Below are 21901 nucleotides of genomic sequence, written 5' to 3' on the forward strand. Positions count from 1 at the left end.
ACCTGGCCTTGGAGACTTCCAGGGATGGGAAGTGCAAAACCTCTCTGGGCAACCAGGGCCTCCCCACCCTCACAGGGAAGGATTCCTTCCCAATATCCCATCTAACCCTGCCCTCCTTCAGCTTAAGGCCATTCCCCCTCATCCTGTCCCTCCATGCCCATGTGAACAGTCCCTCTCCAAAGCTCTTGTCTGCAGCAGCAGAAGTGATCAGAGGCCAACAAGAGGTTTTCCTCCTTGGGATCACCCCTGTTCATCCTCACCCTCCTGCATCACCTACACGTTGGGTACCCCCTCTCTGCCCTCTCTACCCTCTGGGGTTGGCACAAAGGCTCAATCCTTACTCCAAAAAGTGCAGTTTGGTGGTGGTAAAACCCAAAATGGACCTTGAGAGGGTGGTGAGAAAGTTGCTGGAGCAGCCAGAGCATCATCTCTTACCTTGGGCAACTTTGTCCCAGTATATTCCCAAAAATCTGCAGCACCCTTTGCATGTACCCAGGACAGAGAGGAGCTGGACTCAAGGATGAAGCAAGGAGGAACTGCTGGAGAAAACCTCTGTGCAAGGAGGAAACAACATTTAGGGCTCTAACTAAGCCCAGCTTTTCTCAGAGATCCCTTATTATGCAGGCTGGTGGCAAGGCAGGAGACCACTCAGCAGATGGATCCTGAGGCTCTTTCCCCCCTTTTGAAGCCATAATTTTTGACAGAAAACTTATTTATTTGTGTTTTAAACACTTTCCCCCTTTCCTCTTGGGATTTGCTTGTCATTTAAGGAAGAGCTATAAAAAAAAGTCATTGAATAACTATCACAAAGAATTGCAAATCAAATCTGTCTCGTTCAGCTGAGCTCTTTTTCAGGGGGGGATTTTTGGTGGTAATAATTAGTCTTACAATCCACAGGACAAAAGATATTATTAAATCCAACAGAGACTAAACCACCAGCTGGCAGGAGCTGGGGAAGTTCTGCAGGGAGCAAACCCTCAGTCACAGCAGTGGAGCAGGGACAGAGCAGAGAAGGAAAAGGGACACAGCAGAGGTGGAGCAGGGACTCAGTGTGAGGGAATCAGTGACTCTCCCCTGGCTGGGTGGACACCTGTGAGCTTAAAATGACCTTAAATTAGGGGGATTCCATCAAACAGCTGCTGGCTGGTTTTTGAGCTTGGCCATTTGAGTGATGTATTGATTTTGTGACAAATCCACGGGGAGAGGTGTTGCTTTGGGTCCTGGGGGAGTCAATGCACCCCAAATGTGTGTCCATCCAAACCAGACCCAGCTGCTGCAGCTCCTGGCTCATCCTGAACCCAATCCAGCCATCCCAGAGCAGCAGAATGGACTGAGGCTGAGCTGGTGCTGTGTTCAGGGTGACTGAACAGCAGTTACAGGGAGAGGTTCATTAAACAAACCAAAATTCCAAACTGAGTGCACCAGCCTGGAGCAGAGGAGACTGAGGGGAGAGCTCAGTGCAGCTCCAACTGCCTGGGCAGGGGCAGAGGAGGGGCAGGGACTGAGCTCTGCTCTGGGGGGACCAGGGACAGCAGCCAGGGAATGGCTGGAGCTGTGTCAGGGCAGGCTCAGGTTGGATCTCAGGCAAAGGTTCTTCCCCCAGAGGCTGGTTGGTCACTGCCCAGGCTCCCCAGGGCAGTGGGCACAGCCCCAAGGCTGCCAGAGCTCCAGGAGGGTTTGGCTGATCCTCTGGGGCACAGGGGGTGACTCTTGGGGCTGGGCCTGTGCAGGGCTGAGGTTGGACTGGATGGTCCTTGTGGGTCCCTCCCAACTCAGCACGTTCTGTGACTCTGTGATCCCCTCAGGCAGGGCTTGTTGTCCCCAGAGCCTTGGGGACCAGCTCGTGGTTGCTGTGCCCCCCTAAGCAGCATCAGGGGGGTTTCACTGGGGTTTCCCAGAACACCAAAGGTTTCCCTTGGGAGTTTTCTCCTGAGCCAAGCACAGAGAGCAAAATGCAGGAGCCAAAAGAAAGAGGAGACACCAAAGCTGGTGTCAAAGCTCAGCTGAGCTCAAATATCCAGCCAGCACATCCCACTGCTGTGTCCTTGTGTTTGCCCATCCCACACCTGCTCCTCGTGCCCGTGGTTTTATCTGCCCATATTCCCCCAAACGCTCCCTGAGCCCCTTCCCCGTCCTCGCCTGCTTTGCTCCAAGGAATGAGGGGGATGGAGCAGTGGCTGCTGCCCTCTGGCTCCTGGGAATCAGAGGCTCCTTCAACGGGACAAAGGGGTTCTTAGGGGTCTAGAAACCAGGACAGTAAGGAAGGAATGGGGTGGGATGGGATGGGATGAGATGGGATGTGAGGGATGGGATGGGGTGGGATGGAGGGGATGGGATGGGATGGGATGGGATGGGAGGGATGGGAGGGGATAGGATGGGAGGGATGGGATGGGAAGGGGTTGGAATGGGATGGGATGGGAATGGGATGGGATGGGATGGGAATGGAATGGAATGGGATGGGGTGGGATGGGATGAGAGGGATGGGAATGGGATGGGATGGGAATGGGAGGGGGTGGGAATGGAATGGGATGGGAATGGAATGGGATAGGATGGGGTTGGGATGGGAATGGGATGGGATGGGATGGGATGAAATGGGCTGGAATGAAATGAGATGAAATGAGATGGGATGGATGAGATAGATAGGATGGGATTGTGTGAGATGGTATGGAATGGGATGAGACAAGATAAGATGAGACAAGGCAGGATGGGACATGATGGGATGGCACAGCATGGCACAGATGGCATGGGTATGGGAGATGAGGTGTGGGCTGGGCTGGGCTGAGATAAGACAAGACAAGACAAGAGGATGGGACATCATGGGATGGGATGGCATGGGATGGGGTTGATACCTTCCCTGAGGATACTGGAGGGCATCAAGAGGTGTTTTCTCACCTTAAGTCCTGCAGTTCCCTTTGAGGGAACTGTCCAAGCCTGCACAGCAGTTCCATCCTTCTCCACGACTTTCTCCCACCCTTCAATGTGCTTTTCCAGCCCCTCAGCTCTAAGCCCCCTCACTGGCTCCCACCCACCCTCTGGCCTCTTGAAGGATGTAAACCATGGGCAGACCCTGCCCCGTGCTCAGATATTCCCGAGGGAACAGCACATTCCCTCTCCAACGAGAGGAGAAACAGCTGCAGTTCATTCTTTGGCAAGGGTCAGGTGCCAGCAGGTGCCACCCAAAGGGTGATCTACACACCTGGGCATTTATCAGCTGGCAGGGAGGGTGTCCTGCAGATTATAAACAGATATTTGTGCTGTGTGTGAACTCCAAGGGAGTAGCAATTAGGCTAAGGGGAGGCTGCCAGGGTGTTTTAGAGCAGGGAGGGGGAGCAGAGCCCGAGCAGGTTCTCATCTGTATTTATGTTGGACATTGGCTCTGATCTCCCTGAGATAGAACAAATTGATCCCTGTGGCTTAAGAAATGTGATACCCAAATTGCAGACACAAATTTAAGCCTTTTCAATCTCCCCTGCCTGTCCCTCAGCTCGGGGGGGTGGAGGGAGCCTCGCTGACTCCATAAAGTTCCAGGAGCTGCTGTGCCCACTCCCAGCAGCCTCATCTGTCTCAGTGGCAGCAACGAGCCCACAGGACCTCAGATTTATTCCCATTTTTTTGGCAGGCATTGAAACTTTCTGCATCAAACAACAGGCAATCCCACACCTCAGCACAATGGGGATCACGATCCTCTGGGTATCCTGGGACAGGTTGTTCCAAAGATGAACAGGGAGAGAGTCAATCCCTCACAAATTTACCCAGCTGGGCATTATCCTTGCATTAAAACTTTCCATGCCTGGCTTAATGCAGCTTAATGACTTGTTTCCCCTCCTAATTGCTGCTTGGCTAACAGCAGATCTTTCCATCAGGTTATTCAGCAGGATGCCGGGGTGTTTTTCTGCCAGGCAACAATTAATTCAGAAACCACTGGAGTGCAGGAGCAGTTTAAGTGGTCTCCCCACATGGCATTACCTTGCACTTCTCTTTGCTGAATAACGACTCCCAGCTCCTCTCCCACAGATCCCACCCTCCCTGGCTGGTTTCTCTCCAGCCCCTTTTCACTTGAAGAATGTAAATATTTAGATCTGGTTACAAAGTCCTGTTGCCACAATGCTTTTTGTCTTTCTTGAAGAAAAAGGTGTTGAGCAACCACCACTTCCTTGTTTCCTCCAGTTGGTTGAGAGAAATAGAAGTGTTGGTGGGTGGGTCCCAAATTCTGATGGCTTTACAGGACCTCGTAGGTCGTGATCCCAAAGGGAATTCAGCTTTGTAAGTGGAGGTTGAGGCCTGGAATGTGGAGAGGGGCTGTTGGCTGGAGGTGTGGGGAGTTTGGGGCACTGCTGGACAGCTTCGTTCAGAGCAACCAAGGTCCAGGCTCTTCAGAGGATCAGTCAATCCCAGACTGGTTTGGGTGGGAAGGAACCTCAAAGACCATCCAGTCCCACCCCCTGCCATGGGCAGGGACACCTCCCACTAGCCCAGGTTGCTCCAAGCCCTGTCCAACCTGGCCTTGGACACTTCCAGGGATCCAGGGGCAGCCACAGCTTCTCTGGGCAACCTGTGCCAGGGCCTCACCACCCTCCCAGCCAGGAATCCCTTCCCAATCTCCCATCTCTCCCTGCCCTCTGGCAGTGGGAAGCCATTCCCCTTTGTCTTATCCCTCCATCCCTTGTCCCAAGTCCCTCTCCAGCTCTCCTGGAGCCCCTTTAGGCCCTGGAAGGAGCTCTCAGCTCTCCCTGGAGCCTCCTCCTCTCCAGGTGAACCTCCCCAGCTCTCCCAGCCTGGCTCCAGAGCAGAGGGGCTCCAGCCCTTGTAATTTCTTCCTAATATCCCTTCCAACCCTGCCCTCTGGCAGTGGGAAGCCATTCCCTCTTGTCTTGTCCCTCCAGGCCCTCGTCACAAGTCCCTCTCCAACTCTCTTGTAGGTGGGTCTTCCTCAACAACAGAAATCCCCCAAACCCCAGCCTTCCTGTCCCCAACAGAAGTTTTCCAGGCTGCTCAAATCAAGGGTTTCTTTAAAAATAAGTGTTCTTGAAATTATGGTGTTGCTGCTGTCCTTGATTTGCTGCTCTGTGTGACACCTTGAGCCTCATCTCTGGTGTCTCTGCAGCTCTGATAACGGCCTGGGGAAATTAAATCCCCAGAGCTCTGTGCTCCTCAGGCACCTCTCAGTCATGGAATCAGAGAACATGCTGAGGTGGAAGGGACTTACAGGGATCATGGAGCACAACGATCCACGATGTCATCAAGTCGGAATCCATCCCCAGCACACCTGGAGAGGAGGCACATGGACCCACACCTGGGATATGGGGGGACACAGCTCTCACTCATGGGTCAGAATCATAGAACCATAGAATCACAGAATCACAGAGTCAGCTGGGTTGGAAGGGACCTCTGACATCATCGAGTCCAACCCTTGATCCAACCCCTCCGTGGTTCCCAGCCCATGGCACTGATGCCACATCCAGTCTCACCTTAAACACCTCCAGGGACGGGGACTCCACCCCCTCCCTGGGCGGCCCATTCCAATGGCTGAGCACCCTCTCTGGAAAGAATTTCTTCTCAATATCCAACCCAAACCTCCCCTGGCACAGCTGAACACCCAGCCCTCTTGTCCTACTGCTGGTTCCTGGGAGAAGAGCCCGACCCCCCCCTGGCTCCCCCCTCCTGTCAGGGAGTTGTAGAGAGTGAGGAGGTCTCCCCTGAGCCTCCTCTTCTCCAGGCTCAACAACCCCATAGAATCCCAGATGGTTTGGGTTGGAAAGGACCTTAAAGCTCATCTCACTCCACGCTCTGCCATGGGCTTTAGGGTCCCTTCCACTAGCCCAGGTTGCTCCAAGCCCCGTCCAACCTGGCCTTGGACACTTCCAGGGCTGGGGCAGCCCCAGCTCCTCTGGGCTGTGCTCAGTGCACAACCTGAGGCCAGGTGCCTCCCAGCAGCTCCTCATGGGAACGGTGACAACCAGGAGATGGGGCTGGAAAATCAAACAAACCCAAGGGCTGGAGCTTCAGCAGAGCCCCCAAATCCTGCCCAGCATGGGGTGAGGCAGCAGCACCACCAGAGCTGCCCCAAAGCTGCTCCAGCCCTGCTGGGTTGGGATGAGAGAGGCAAAAAGGAGCAAACCAGGAGAAAACCTCAGCCACGCCCTGCCCGGGCTGCACTGCCCTGCTCTGCCCAGCCCTGACCCCAACAGGGCGATCCGGGGCAGTTCAGGCACCTTCCCCGTGCTCCGGCAGGCGCCGGCTGCAGAGCGGCTGCTCAGCAAAGCAACATTGATTATACCGACTTTTGCGAGCGTTTCTTTGCACGGCTGATGCAGGGAGGCTTTCAAAGGGGCAGGCAGAGGATGGAGGATGTTGTATTCAGGCCAGAGATCCCACAATATTTTCCTAGATTAGAGATTAACGCGCTTCTAATTAATTTTGATGCTGTGTAATACGATAAAGTTGTGTCCTTTTTGTGACGCCGGGCTTGCTCATAATCCAATCTTTAATTATTATCTCCTGCTTTTAAAATCAAGCAAAGGCTATTACGTTATAGTGCTGGTTGGGAAGCCGAGGGCTTTATGCATTGATGGAGGCAGTAAATTTAAAGTCTTTCTTTTCATTTAATGAGCTGGATTGTCTGAAGAGTCTGACTGGCAAGAGGTTTGAAACTATAAAACCCCACTGAGGCTGATCCCAGCCTTCCAACCTGCACACCTGGGGAGAGGGCAGCACTGGGGTGGGCACGGGGAGAGGTGGTGGCTGTGCCCTCGTTGAGCTGTGCCAGCAAAGCTGCAGTGATGGGAAGGCTGAGAAAGAGCCACCAAAAATAATTCAAGGGCTGGCAAAAAAAAAATAATAAAAAAAATGCTTGAAAGTGCTCCATCTGCTTAATTTATTAAAAAGGAGACAGAGAGGTGACTTGATTACCATGTCTAAGTAGCTTCACAGGGAGAAAATACCAGATCCTGAAGGGCTCTCTAAGCCCTCAGAGAAAGGCAGAATTGGAACAAATAGTTTCAAGGCAGCGACAGAGCAAAGTTAAATGAGGAACTGCAGTTTTTTCCAAAATATTGAGGCTGTGAAGCCATCAGGGGAGGAGGGTTCTCCGAGGCTCTTGACACCTTCAGAACAAGAAGGGATGTCTCTCGAGGGGCCACGTGCCAGCAGCCAGGCTGCTGAGAGCTGCAGTGTGCAGATCCCCCGGGGGGCTTGGGGTGCAAGGGCTCATCTTTGAAAAACAACCCCGAGGACCCCGAAAGCGTCGCTCTGACGCCTCCCAAAATGACGTGGCTGTTTCTCCCATCCCAGCAATCTTCACAAAGGAGGGATATTTGTCTTCATTTACCACCAAAGGCATCAGCAATCCTTCCACTTTGTTTTCTCGCCGCAAACAAACAAACAAACCAACCCCCAAAGAGCCTTCGCTGCTCGGGAAACTTTTTAGCAGTCCCGAGGTGTCCAAGGGCCACTGCAGACGGTGGCTGAGCAGCCTGTGGCTCTCTTTCAACACTCAGTCTTCTGGGTACGCATTTGTTTGCTTTCGTTTTGCTCTCAAATAAAGTTGTAGCTTTGTTCTTGCCTTTCCTTAGTATTCTCGGGGAAAAGCCTGGGAATGATGCTGCCGCTGATCAGACACGAGATTTTTATTTACCAACAACAGGCTCTTATCTCCAGCTCTGCAAAAACTCCCCTTCACCACCTCGTCCCCCCCTCGCGGGCAGAGCTGTGATTTGTGGGACTGTCTCTGCCATAATCTCCCGCCTTGATCAGAGCTCCGGCCCGGCGAGCTCCCACCCGCCTGAATTCCGGACTTGATAAATTGGATGGGGATTTCTGCGGGATCTCAGGGCCTGCCAGGCTGCTCGTTGCTTGGCTGAACTTTGTCAAACACGATTGTCGGGGGAGATTCGGGCTCGGCGAGGCAGAGGGAGCAGGGAAGGCAGAACACGGCTCCACCCCGGGATTTGTGCCGGGCGGTGGGATGGGCAGGCAGCAGGGATGGTGGGATGGGGAGGCAGCAGGGGCAGTGGGATGGGCAGGCAGCAGGGATGGTGGGATGGGCAGGCAGCAGGGGCAGTGGGATGGGCAGGCAGCAGGGATGGTGGGATGGGCAGGCAGCAGGGATGGTGGGATGGGCAGGCAGCAGGGATGGTGGGATGGGCAGGCAGCAGGGATGGTGGGATGGGCAGGCACAGGGATGGTGGGATGGGCAGGCAGCAGGGATGGTGGGATGGGGAGGCAGCAGGGGCAGTGGGATGGGGAGGCAGTAGGGGCAGTGGGATGGGGAGGCACAGGGCTGGTGGGATGGGGAGCCAGCAGGGATGAGGCAGCAGGGATGGTGGGATGGGCAGGCAGCAGGGGCAGTGGGATGGGGAGGCAGCAGGGGCAGTGGGATGGGAGGCAGCAGGGGCAGTGGGATGGGGAGGCAGCAGGGGCAGTGGGATGGGCAGGCAGCAGGGATGGTGGGATGGGGAGGCAGCAGGGATGGTGGGATGGGGAGGCAGCAGGGATGGTGGGATGGGCAGGCAGCAGGGGCAGTGGGATGGGCAGGCAGCAGGGGCAGTGGGATGGGCAGGCAGCAGGGGCAGTGGGATGGGCAGGCAGCAGGGGCAGTGGGATGGGCAGGCAGCAGGGATGGTGGGATGGGGAGGCAGCAGGGATGGTGGGATGGGCAGGCAGCAGGGATGGTGGGATGGGCAGGCAGCAGGGATGGTGGGATGGGCAGGCAGCAGGGATGGTGGGATGGGGAGGCAGCAGGGGCAGTGGGATGGGCAGGCAGCAGGGGCAGTGGGATGGGCAGGCAGCGGGGGCAGTGGGATGGGCAGGCAGCAGGGATGGTGGGATGGGGAGGCAGCAGGGATGGTGGGATGGGGAGGCAGCGGGGGCAGTGGGATGGGCAGGCAGCAGGGCTCCTCACACAGGGAAAAGAGCCCTCTTCGACCTTCAGTTCTATACTCGTGTCTCTGCTCGGGCTGCTTTTGGAAACCTGACGCCAGGTTTGATGGACCGAGGGCTGAGCTGGTGGTGCTGCTCGGCTGCTCTCCTGTTGCTGAGTTATGGATGTGCTGCTAATGGTCCAGCCAAAGGGCTCCATCTAGATCCCAATCTTTAGCTCTCCCATACAGCCCCCACGTACTTATGTGCATCTGTTACATCTAAATATTTATTTGCAGCACACCAGCAAAGGTCCTCTCCCTCTCTATTTACTCTGCTTTGAAGTATTGATCTATAATTACCCGTGAGTATCTTGCCTGTAAACATTTCCCTGCATATGTACTTATAAATACCACTTACCTCTAAATATCACCCTGCATTTTCACCTGTAAATATCACTTGCCAGGAAAGGGCCACGGCAAACTTCTTAAATCAGGGAGGGGAGGAGACTGTCTCCAGAACATTTCGTGCAGGGGGAGCAGAGCCTGGGGCTGCCTGCTCAGGGTCTCAGCCCCACTTTGTGGTTTCCATCTGTCCCCTTAAGAGGCAGAAGCCTTTGGTAATTTTTTTGCTGTGGTTGACCTTAAACTTCACTCCTGTCTTTTAGGATGTCGTCAGGAGTAATTAGGAAGCCCGGCAATATTCCAGACCTATTGATAATGGTATTAATGGTGTTAATACAGAGCAGCTTCCAGCCTCCAAAGCACCGTGGGCTTTAGGGACCAGCTGGGTGTGTGTCTATTAAAGTCGTGTGCTCAGAACTGAGGACAAGCATCAGGAAGCTGAGCAGGCTCGAGGGCTCCAGATGTTCCAGACGTTGGGACAGATGTTGGTGGAATTTCTTCCACGGCATCACAAAGGTCACAATCTGTGCCAGCGGAATCACCTCAGATGTGGGGGTGACTTTAATTACAGTGCCTCAAGAACGGGCTCCTGAGGGAGGACAAAACATCTTGGACGTGTTAAGGGAAGAAATGTCTGGCTGGGAGCACCAGATAAAACTCCCAAAGATGCCTGGCACTGGGACATCCTTGTGAAAGACCCGGAGGAGGCACAAAAGCCATAATTCACATTTTCATCTGAAGAGGTGCAGCACCGTGAGCATATTTACTATTTAAACCCTACTTTTCATCACCAATGAAAATCTGGGAGCCTTTTCCCAAAAGGCAGCCAGTGCCAAAAGCTTGGCTGGAGATGTGAGATGCTGGATGAGATGGATGACCTTGAGGAAGTGCTCTGGAGGGTGCTGAGTGAGACCAGCCACAGCTTATTTGTCAGCTCCCTGCTCCAGCATCTGATGTGGTTTGGATGGAAAATTTGGATTTTGCCCTTTGGAAACATCTTTAGCTCTGGAAACAAAAGGATATTTGGGAAGAGGGAATATTGTCTTCATTCCTATAGGCATGATGCTTTCAGCTCTGCCCAATTCCGTGGGAGATTTGCTTAAAAAGCAGCTCTGGGGGCACAAAGAAACCTTCCCCAGGGTCAGGATGTCCCCCCTGAGGAGGGAAGCTGGCCTGTCCTTGAGGGAATTGGAGGAAAAAGCCTGAATGGAGTCAGTGTGGAGGCACAGAACTGGATTCCAGGTGTGCACCAGGCTGACATGGGACTGCCCAGCCATGAGTCATCTTATCTGGGAGCCCACATCCAATATATTATGGAAAAAAGCTCTTCTTTCACCCAGCTGAGGCCTTCTGCTTGGAAAGGGATATCCAAGAGAGAGAGCTCTTCTCCAGAAAAAGGAGATGCATCCCTCCTGGAATGCTGGGACCTACCTTCACCTCACCCCTTGGGTTGTTGCTCCATCCCTTGCTGCTCTGGTTTCTGAACTGCAAAAGAAAAACAAAAAGGGAAAAAAAGGGGAAAAAAATTCAAAAGTGTGGGTTTCCATGGAGACAAGTGTTCTCTTCTAAAATCCGAGGGCAGGCAGGCTCTGTAGCTTGGATTTTGATGCAGACGCTTGGGTTTAACTTCAGGGGGAGGGTTGGCTGAGGCTGGAGGCCTGGAGCTGTTTGGAGGGCACATTTTTGGCTGTGGGGTGTGTTTTTTTGTAGGATTTTGGGCGATTCGGTTGGAAAGGAGGAAGAAAAGCCTCCTCAAAGAGATTTTATAAAGGGAAAAATAAGCCCTCCCAGGGCTGATGAGATCATCAGGCAGCACCTCAACGTGCCTGCAGGGGAAGATCCAACCTCCACCTGCTCTGCCCCGTTGCCAACAGGAAGACAAGTGTGTGAAGCACTCGAGAAAACAGAGGTGGCTTGACAGAGCTCCGAGATGAAGGTGGTGGTGAAGCAAAAGGACCTTGGGCCGCAGCAGCGTGTGTTTGCTTTGCACACATCTGCTCTTTAGGCAGGAGTTTCACGAGCTCGGTAATGATGTGTTGGGTTCTTCACGCTGGCTCATGAGCTCTTGATACTTTGGGGCTTAATTGATTAGCTTTTCATGGGCTTGATTGCGGCAGCTCGGAGGAATTGCCGGCGGGGAGGAGCGGGAGGTGACAGGAAGCGTTAGCACTTCATTTGGAGAGCAGGGCTAATGATTTGTGCGCGGGCAAAAGACTGGAATTAATTCTGGGGGCAGAAATCCTGCCTGGAGGAGAGGAGATCTCCGAGGTGCTAATGACTGTCAGCCCAGGTGTGAGGAGCTGCCGCCCCGGGTTTAACCCCTCGCAGGATTTAGAGCAGGGGGGGTTGGAGAGGAGATGCCAAACCTTGGGTTGGGATGGCAACCCTGGCAGCTCCTTCCAAAGCGTCTCCTTGGCGCTTCCTGAGGCTCGAGGTTTGGGAAGGGTGGGCAGGAGGCCACCAAAAATCAGGGAGGGGGTGAAACACCAGCAGAGCCATGGATGGCTCTTTGTTAATTAATTAATTGTTTTTAAGATGATCTTATGTTGAATAAGGAGAGAGTGAAGAGAGAAAGTGGAGAGAGTGAAGAGAGAAAGTGGAGAGAGTGTTTGGCAGGAGAGCTGGATGGAAAAAGCCTGTCTTGGTTCATCAATCATAGAATGGAATCATGGAATCACTTAGGTTGGAAAAGACCTTTCAGAATATTGAGTCCAACCACACCCCCAGCACTGCCAGGTCCCCACTAACCATGTCCCCAAGTGCCACATCTACAGGCTTTCAAATCCCCCCAGGGATGGGGACTCCACCTGTTGGTTTTTGACCCTTTCCATGAAGAACTTTTCCCCAAAATCCAACCTGAACCTCCCCTGGTGCAACTTGAGGCCGTTTCCTCTCGTGCTCTCACTTGTTCTCTGGGAGCAGAGCCTGACCCCCAGCTGGCTCCACCTTCTTGTCAGGGAGTTGTAGGGAGTGAGAAGAAGAGATGGACATCAAGGGATGGACGAGAAGAGCAAGAGGGATGAACGTTCTGCCTCTGTGCATCTCCAGTATGGACTGACCCACTGGGACACCCAGGGATACAAATGTACATCCCCAGACACACCGAGTCCCTGGAAGTGTTCTAGGCTACCTTGGACGGGGTTTGGAGCAACCTGGTCCAGTGGAAGGTGTCCCTTCCCATGGCAGGGGGTGGAACACAGTGACCCTAAAGGTCCCTTCCACCCCAAACCCTTCTGAGACTCTTTGATTCCACGGGGCCGTCGCTTCTCCCACAGCTCATTAGTTGTTTCTTCCTGGAGACCCAGGAGCCCTCAGAGCCCTGATGCAGAAATGGCTCCTGCCAAAGCAGCTTTGAACCCCCCTTTTCTCAGGGGATGCTCCCCCTCCACAGGGAGAAGTTCTCCTGGCCTGGACCCCGAGTGCAGGCTGGAGAGCGGCGGCTCCCTCGATCCCGGCGGTGGGAATGTGAAAGCTTTGTTTCAATAACATTTAACAGCGATTGCCTCGGCAACCTCTGCCCTGCTGTGATTAAATATTAATATTCTTCTAGTCTGTGCTCTCGCTCTGGTTTTTCTCCTCTGGTTTCTAAATGAAGCTGCCTGGTCTTGGCCTTCCTTCTGAGCACGGGGACGGGGTACGGATGAGGCTCGGGAAGAAATGCCAGATTCAACCTCCCTAAATAAAGCTCCAAGCTTTGCTCTGAGCTTTACAGGGGGGAAAAAAAGAGCTGGACTATAAAGTTGCTGAACTCAGGGGGATTTAATAACACTCAGCCACCAGCAAAGCGACTTAATGCCAGGGCCTCATTCTGTAAGTGCCCCGGGGATGGTTTTCCCAACACAATGAATCTGCTCCCAGGCTGGGTTATCCCACACCCTGCACGGCCCAGGGATGGGGCTGGAATGACCTGCTGGATCTTTGGAATGGCCGTGGAGGGGGTGAGGGCAGAGGGCAGCAGGCTGGTGGCTGGTTTGCTGTGGGCTGTGGTTTTGGGGGGCTGGAGGCCTTTGGGTACCAAATGTGTGGAGAGGGGATGTGGGGTTGGATGCAGGATGCTCCCAGGGGAGGAGGAGGAGGAGGAGGAAGGCAAAGGGAGGGGTGAGTCTGGCTGAAGCAGGGCTGTGCTCTGTCTTCTGTTCTGCTGGATGGTTTCAGCTTTCAGGTTTGGGATCAAAATAAACCCCATTTCCCCTACAATTTCTTATATAAGATAAACAGATTGGAGATTCCACTTAAAGAAATGCATTTTCCTCTGGACAGTGCAGTGCTCCTGTTACTCTTTTGCTCCTGTTACACCCTTTTTTTCTGAGAGTTTTTTTTACTAGAAAACACTGAATTTGTTGCATTTGGGGATGCTCAGGGGTTTGCTTGAACCTTTCAGTCCCTGGGCTGGGGCAGCAGCAGGAACCAGCCCCCAGAGCAGAGCCCAGGATGGTCCACAGCTGGTATCCCTTACTCCCACTGCTCCAGCTCCTGCTTCCTGCTGCTCCCTCTCTCTGCCTCCACAGCAGAGGATTTGCCCAACCTTTGGAAGGGAGATGTTCCAAACCCAGCCAGGCTGCTCGGGGTTTAATGCAGGTGGAGGAGCTGCTGTGGCCGCTCCCGACGTGCCCCGACAGGTCAGGGCAGTTCCAGGGGGAGAGCTTCCAAAGGAACTTCCCTGCCACGTCCCTGTGGAATCCAAGGGGATCCTTTATTTTGCTTTTAAGGATTAAAGTGTGTGAACATCAGTGTCTCGCTGCTGCAGAGGCTGAAAACCTGAGCTGTGCAGCAGCTGTGCCTTGGCAAAGGGGCTCCATCCCAGAGGAGCCACATCCCAGGGGTGGGACAAGGATCTGGGGACCATATTCCATATTCCTCCAGCTTCCAGCATCCCTACATCTCTGCTTTATAGTGAATAACCACCAATAGTGAGGTGAGAGCAAGACTTGGAATTTCTTGGGGGGAAATCAAGGAATGTAAGGAAATGTTTTGATGGGAAGCCACGGCTGGGTGACTGGGAGGCAGCTAATCCTTTAGGAACAGGCTCAGGGCACTTTGCAAAAGCAGTAACGTGTCAAAAATGTTCAAGGACATGAAGCCTTCGGTGTAAAAGTCTCTGCTCCTCCCAGTCCTGCTTCGCAGGAGGGGCTCCTGAAAATCTGGGATCTCCCCTGGAAAGCACCTCCTCTTCCAACCCTTTGGCAACAACCGTGTTGCTTGAGCTCCAAAAAATCAAAAAGTTGGGGAAGAAAAAGGACAACAAAATATATCCAACAGTAAACAAACATGTCAATTAGTGTAATCAGCTCTAATGAGGAAAGGGAAGCCAAGTCCAACACTGTGAGTGGCTGTTTGGGTTGGCTCAGCCCAGGCAAGCCCAGCTCCTCCACCCCTCAGCATCGGGGGGCAGCTGGGGTGACCTGGGAACATCATCCCCGCTGCCTTTGGGGTCAGGGGGTGGCTGTTTTCCTCCTGGACATCATCCCATTCCTGGGAAGGTGGCAGAGGGTGAATCCCTGATTCCCAGTGGGAAACAAAGGGCGCTGATTTCTAATCTGTCGTCATTGTCATCCCGAGCCAGCCCCGCCAACCGGGCACAAAGGATTTGCTTTGCCTTCCGTTTGCCCAATAAATACTAATAATCCTAATAATCCTACTAATAACTGACACACTGGCAATAATAAAAGCCATCCATCTCCCCCCCTGCCCTCCCCAGCCCTCGTGGGGAGCCCAACTTTCGGCGTCGCTTTATTTCTCGGGGGGTTTGGGCTCCGTTGACTTTAACACAAACTGGCACCAAACAAATCTCCCCGTGGCTCACCCGGTATTAAAACCATCTTTCACCGATTCAAATCTTGCAAAAGGGGCCATCAGAGAGCTGAGGACCAGCACTGGAGGCTCACTGTTGGTTTTTTTCCCCCTCCAATGAGATGTTATGGATTCACTCTCCTTATTTGATCCCCAAGCCCCGTGTAGGGATATCAGGGCTCTGCCAAGCCCTGGACTGGAGGGCTGGATGCTGCAGACAGCACAGAAATCCATCACCATTAACAGCTTTGCACCCCCCAGACTGAAGGGTTTTCCCTTTAGCAGTGGTGCTGAGTCAGTTCTTACAGGAGGGCCATCTGGGATAAGGGGGAAAAGAGGGATATCCTGGTAAAATGCTGTGAAACACAGTAAAACCTCGTGGCAGGATTTGAAGGGGGTCCCAGCCTGGTGTGCCCCCTCTGGGAGGAAAAAAATCTGGGATAAATGAGGAGGCCAAGCTGCCATCCCAAAGGCTGGGATATGGGGGCTGTTTCTCATCCATAACCCAACTCTGGGTTCAGCTTTTCACCCTTTGGACCCCCCAAATCACATCCAGGGGGGTCTGTACCAGGCATGGAACTGGGCTGTGCAGCAGAACTGGGGGCTGAAGGCAGCTCTGTGATGCAAATGAGAAATGCTGCACCTCAAATCTCACCCCCAGGCAAGAGTCCTTCCCGTGGTTGTTTTGGTAGGACCTACATTAGCCACCAGAGGCACTGGCATCCTAAAGAGCATCCCAAGGCCTTCCAGAGTCCAGACACCTGGATGTCAGGTTCCCTGTGAGCAGTGAGCTTGAAAACAAAGCAAAATAAATGTCCCTGCTCATTGCAGGGGGGTGGACTAGATGATCTTTGGATGTCCCTTCCAACCCAACTCAACCCAACCCAACCCAGAATTCCAGTTTATTCCACTCCATTCCATTCCATTCCATTCCATTCCATTCCATTCCATTCCATTCCATTCCATCCCCTCCTCTCTTAAAAAAAACCCACCACAAAAGTTGCCCCCCCGACTCCTCTGCTTCAGATTTGATTTTCTTTCTTTTTTTTTTCTAATTTTTTATTTCTCTCCCTTCTCATTCCCCCTGAAGAAACGATTTGAGGGATGGCTGCTGTCCTCCCTGCTGCTCTGCTGCTCCTGCCAACAGGCAGAGAGTTCTCACACAGCTCCTTTAATGGCCCAGCAGCACAGAGAGGGAATAACCCCAACGTGGAACAGCAGTGCTGCTTCCCAGAGAACACAGTGCTCCCAAAGGGAGCCTGGGGGCTGTTCCTCTGCAGATCCCACTGCCCAGGGAAGTGAGGGCCAGAAGGCACCACTGCAGCAGAGCTGCTCCTTTCTCAAGGGAGGTGGATCTATGAGTTTTATGCTGGATTCCCGTGTGGTCCCCGTGGGACACGAGAGGGGATGGGGGTTTGAGGATGCTGAGCTGGGTGAGGAGCTGGGATGAAGTTCAGTGCAGACCATGAGGGGCAAAGATGTCGAGTCATTTGGGATCCTGGTGGGGCTTTGCTGCAGGCAGGGTGTAATCAGAGCCTGGCAAGCAGTGTTCCTAAGGGTTGGTGGGACGAGCTGCAGGGAAAAGGGCCAGAGCGGTGTCGTTTCAAAGAGAGTGGGCAAAACGTAATCATACACTGGGAGGACTAATCCCGGATTATCATCAGGGGTTGGAAGGGATAAACCATATCGGAGCTCACAGCTTTCATCCCCCAGGGCTGGCAGAGCAATCGCAGCCGCCCCTGGGTGTGAGAGCAGAGGGAGGGCGAGGGGGGCAGGGCTGCCAAGGGCACGGGGGGAGCCCCACTCCAGCCAGAGCCCCTTTGTCCGGGGTCCTGTGCTGGTCCATCCCCGTCCCAGGCCCTTTATCCCTTTGGATCCCCTGCAGCAGCGGATCCATCCCCTCTCATGGCCGGCTCCGTGACCGCTGGCCGGCGGCCGGCGCTGCTCCGCTCCTTATCTTTTTGGCTTCTCTCCTGAAGTACAAATTGACCTCTCAGAATTTTCTCCTTTAATGCCCTTGTTCTAAAATGTTAATAACTGGTCAGTGACAGGCTGATTAAGCCTTCCTTCCTCCCTTATTTAGATTGGTGTCGCTGCACCGGCTCTAACGGAGCCGTAAAGAACATTAACACCCGCTCGGCACTGACAGCGCCGACTATTCCCTGGGAATTGATAAGGGCTTTTGCTGGAAATGAATTTGGCTCCGGCAAAACAAACGGATGCCTCGAGCTCCATCCATCTCCCTTCCTTTAATAACTTTCGTTTGTTGGGCACTATCTCCAGCACCAATTAATGTAACAGATGCCCTTTGTCCCAGCAGGGGCTTTTGCAGGAGTGGGGCGGCTTTAACTCCCCTCTCTCCCCTCCCTCCCCTCCCCTCCTGTCGCCTCTGGGCTCAGGGGTGAGGTTTTTCTCCCCACATGTCCCCAGGCAGGGGCTGAGTGGCCTAAAATAACATTCTTTTTTGCAGCATCATGTCTGGGTCCATCCCTATGTCCATACCCACATCTCTGCACAGGTCTGGTCTATATGTAAATCTGGATCTTTATCAATACCTATATCTATAGATCTGTATCTGTATCTTTACCTATACCTCTATCTATCTCTATCATCCATATACCTACATTTACATCATCTATATCCATATCCACATTCCATTTTGTATCAATTACATCTGTATCAATATCCATATCCATTTAATTTGTATCAATATTTACATTCTTATCACCTATATTCATATCTTCCTTATCCATATCATCTCTATTTGTGTCTGCATCTGTGGCTACATCCATGTCATTCACGTCCATATCCATATGATTTGTGTCCATATCCATAAAGTCTGTATCTATATCCATCCAATCTGTATCTATATCCATCTGTATCTATATCCATCCAATCTGTATCTATATCCATCTGTATCTATATCCATCTGTATCTATATCCATCCAATCTGTATCTATATCCATCTGTATCTATATCCATCCAATCTGTATCTATATGCATATGTATCTATATCCATACAATCTGTATCTATAGCTATGCCTGTATCTATACCTGTCTATATATCCATACCAATATCATCCATATCCATAAAATCTATGACTGTACCTATACCCTTAGCAGGCACTTCCATGTCCATATCCATAACTATTTCAACTGGATCAATACCAATATCTATATTCTTATCATCAATAGCCATTTCTTCCACATTCTTATCCTCTGGATCTACGTCTGTAGCTACACCCATGTCCTTCACATCCTTATCCATACAATTTATAACCATTTCCATATAATCTATATCCATATAATCCATATCTACACCCACATGATCTGTAGCTGTAGCTGTACCTATACTTGTATCTGTCCATACATCCCATCCATATTATCATATCCATAAAATCTGTCCGTCTCTATATCCTTAGCATGTACATCCATGTCCATATCCATATCAACCAGATCCATAAAATCTGTCTCTATATCCTTAGCAGGTATATCCATGTCCATGTCCATATCATCATATCCATAAAATCTTTGTCTGTATCTATGTCCTTAGCATGTATATCCATGTCCATATTCATATCAACCAGATCCATAAAATCTCTCTGTCTCTATATCCTTATCATTTATATCCATGTCCATATCCATATCAGCCAGATCCATAAAATCTGTCTGTCTCTATATCCTTAGCATGTATATCCATGTCCATATCCATATCATCATATCCATAAAATCTATGTCTGTATCTATATCCTTAACATATATATCCATGTCCATGTCCATATCATCATATCCATAAAATCTATGTCTGTATCTATATCCTTAGCATTTATATCCATGTCCATTTCCATATCCATATCAGCCAGATCCATAAAATCTGTCTCTATATCCTTAGCATTTATATCCATGTCCATACCCATATCATCATGTCCATAAAATCTGTCTCTATGTCCTTAGCATGTATATCCATGTCCATGTCCTTATCCATAGCATCCATATCTGTATCCATACATGAGCTGGGAAGGGTCTGGGGTGCTGTGGGGCAGAGGAGGGAAGTGTTTCCACGGAGGGCTGGAGCCCCAATCCATGGAATGCCCCCACAGCCCTGGGCTGTGAGGTCACAGTGCTGGGACACAGCAGGTCACAGCTCATGCAGGAGCTGCCCCTCTGCCCTGGGGAGGGACCCCCAGCTCTGTTCCTGCAGTTCTCACTCCAGCAGTGACTCTGACATTTGGAAAAGCCTTTTTTGTTCCCCCTATGGATGGAGAAGGTTCATTCTGGAAATGATGCTGCCAAAATCATGGAATTCCAGAATGGTTTGGGTTAGGAGGGACCTTAAAGCCCATCCAGTGCCACCCCCTGCCATGGGCAGGGACACCTCCCACCAGCCCAGGGTGCTCCAAGCCCTGTCCAACCTGGCCTTGGACACTTCCAGGGATGGGGCAGCCACAGCTTCTCTGGGCACCCTGTGCCAGGGCCTCCCCACTCTCACAGCCAACAATTCCTTCCCAGTATCCCATCTAACCCTGCCCTCTGGCAGTGGGAAGCCATTCCCTGTGTCCTGTCCCTCCAGGTCCTTGTAACAGAAACCTGCAGGTCCAGCTGAAGAACACTGAGCCCCCAGTCCATGTCCTGCACCCCAGTTTTACCACATGAAACATGGTTCAACTACACTCTGTGGGTGGGGAGAGACTGGAGAAGGGCTGAAGCTGCCAGGGTGGGAGGATCAGCACATGGAGCATCACTCTGAGGTCTGAGCATCCCAAAATCCCTGTCACCCCGACCCCTCACAGGGCAGTCTGAGCCTTCCTGAGCCTGGGCTTTGGAACACGAAGCTGGTGATTTTAATTACCAGCAGAGAGAAGAAAAGAGAGGGATTTTTTTACAGCTGGGTAAGTGTTGCATGGGGCAAATCAAGAGTTTTTCCTTTTATAGCCTCTATGCCACTGTTTGAATATAATCTCTTCTCTGTGTCTGCTGTAAATACTCTCCTACAACTTCAGAGTGGCTGTGCCCCGACCCTGGGGCTGCTAAATCCTCTCCCTGCAAAGCCCTGGGCTAAATCCAGCCCATACCTGGCAGGGTTATTCCTGCTCAGGGGGTTCAACACCACTGCAGGGTTTAAAACACGCCTGGCCCTGGCCAAGCCGGGTCAAAAACCCCTGGAAGAATGGGAAAGTGCAAGCAGGAGAGGATAAAGGGGCTGCTGCAGCAGCTGGGGAAAAGGAGATATATATATGTGTACATGTTTTTTCAAGAGTGAGAAAGAATAAGCCTGAGGCTTCGGTCAGCTGTCACCAGGCTGAGATAAGGATGGGGGAGTTTAAATCCCATTTAGACAGAATCCTCAGGGAAGGGCTGGAGTGGGGAAGGTGGTGGGAGGCAGCACAGATCCAGCTGGTGGAAATCTCTCCTCCAGAGCAGGGATCAAACCCAGCCACGAGTCCTCCAGCAGGAAGAAATTGGGGGCCTGATCTCCCTCCACCACTTTTGAATCCTTTTTTTGCTGTGAAAGGGCTTTTCTAAGCTTTTGCTGATGCTTTGGCACCCAATAAGGTAGAGAAACAAATGTGAAATCGAGGGCCAGAGCATCCAACTCCTTTCCTGTCACTTTATTAAAATGGTGTAAAATAAATTCCATCCTCCCATTGCTTTCTCTGGAGCTGTGGCTGTTTTTTTTGGAGCAGGGAGAAGGTGGAGGCTGCAAGCCCAGGCAGCTCTGGCTCCTCTGCCAAGCAAAGCACAGGGGGAATGGGACAAATACATCAGAAAAAGCCCATCTTACAAAATAAAACCTTGAATCTTCACTTGAAAATGAAGAAAAAATCATTTTCTGGTGCAACTGAATAGCTAAAGGGGGTTGCAAGGGTGCAACATAGAACAGTTTGGGTTGGAAGGGACCATGGCCTTCTCCTCATCCTCAGCTTCTGCAGAAACATCTGATGTCTCCAAATGGGTAGATTTTGAGGCAAAAAAAAAAATCCTAGAAGAAGGTGCAAGGGCAGTTTTGAGCCCCCAGCTTTGTCTGTCTTCATGAGAATCCCAATTACAGCCGAGTCTGCTCTGATCCCTGGGGTCCTTCAGCTGTGCTGGGCAGGGGGGGCACAGGCAGGGCAAAACTGAGGCTTTTATTATGAGATACGGGCCAAGAGGGCCTGAATCTCAAGGGAAACAAAACTAAATGGAAATGGGTGGGTTGAGGACAGGTTTTTTCTCTCGTGGTTGCCCCGACCACCACACTGGAGAGGTGCAGGAATTCGCACAGGCCAACTTTTGCAAGTCATTAAAACATGGGGTTTTTAACACAGTTATGACTCCAAATAGTTTTTGTCCAGGATTAGGAGCAACCCAAGGAGCTGCCATCCTGCTCCACCCTTGCTGGCCCTGCTCCATGTGCTCTGTGTCTGTTTTGTGTTGGTCACCACTGGAACTCCTTGACACAAGGTCTGGTTGCTGAACTATCCAGAAATAAAGAGTTAAATAACATCTATGAGAAAGCTCCAGATTTTTCTAGTAGAAGAAAACTTTCCTACATATTTTTTTTTTCTCCTGTGGAGATTCTTGCCTTTTCTTTTCTCCCCCAACACCTTGTGGTACCAATAACTCATCCCAGGTAGCAGCGATGGGCTCGGGATTTGATTACTGATCTGATTTAGGCTGTCAGGCCCAGCGTCTCTCTGCAGAGATTGCAAGTGTTTCATGGACAATTTGCAATGAAAGAGAGAAGCTTAAGGAGTGATTTATCCCATAACAACAGCAATGAGCAGAACTGAAGGGCTGCATGTGGCAGCACCCAGCACACGGGTGTCGCTTCCACCAGGCTCTGGAAGTGCTGTCACACCAGGGAGAGCCAC

At 51.8% G+C, this 21901-nt stretch overlaps 1 long non-coding RNA gene across 1 annotated transcript; it reads left to right on the forward strand.

Moving 5' to 3' along the window:
* Positions 1 to 19262: 19262 nt before the first annotated feature.
* LOC120323914 lies at positions 19263 to 21540 on the forward strand. The gene is made up of 3 exons (XR_005564845.1): positions 19263 to 19317; positions 19841 to 19939; positions 21383 to 21540. It is a non-coding gene; the product is annotated as an uncharacterized LOC120323914 (long non-coding RNA).
* Positions 21541 to 21901: the final 361 nt, after the last annotated feature.

This window comes from Pipra filicauda, unplaced genomic scaffold (genome assembly GCF_003945595.2).
Source record: "Pipra filicauda isolate LSUMZ 115617 unplaced genomic scaffold, ASM394559v2 scaffold370_size807399_pilon, whole genome shotgun sequence".
Classification (NCBI taxonomy): Eukaryota; Metazoa; Chordata; class Aves; order Passeriformes; family Pipridae; genus Pipra; species Pipra filicauda.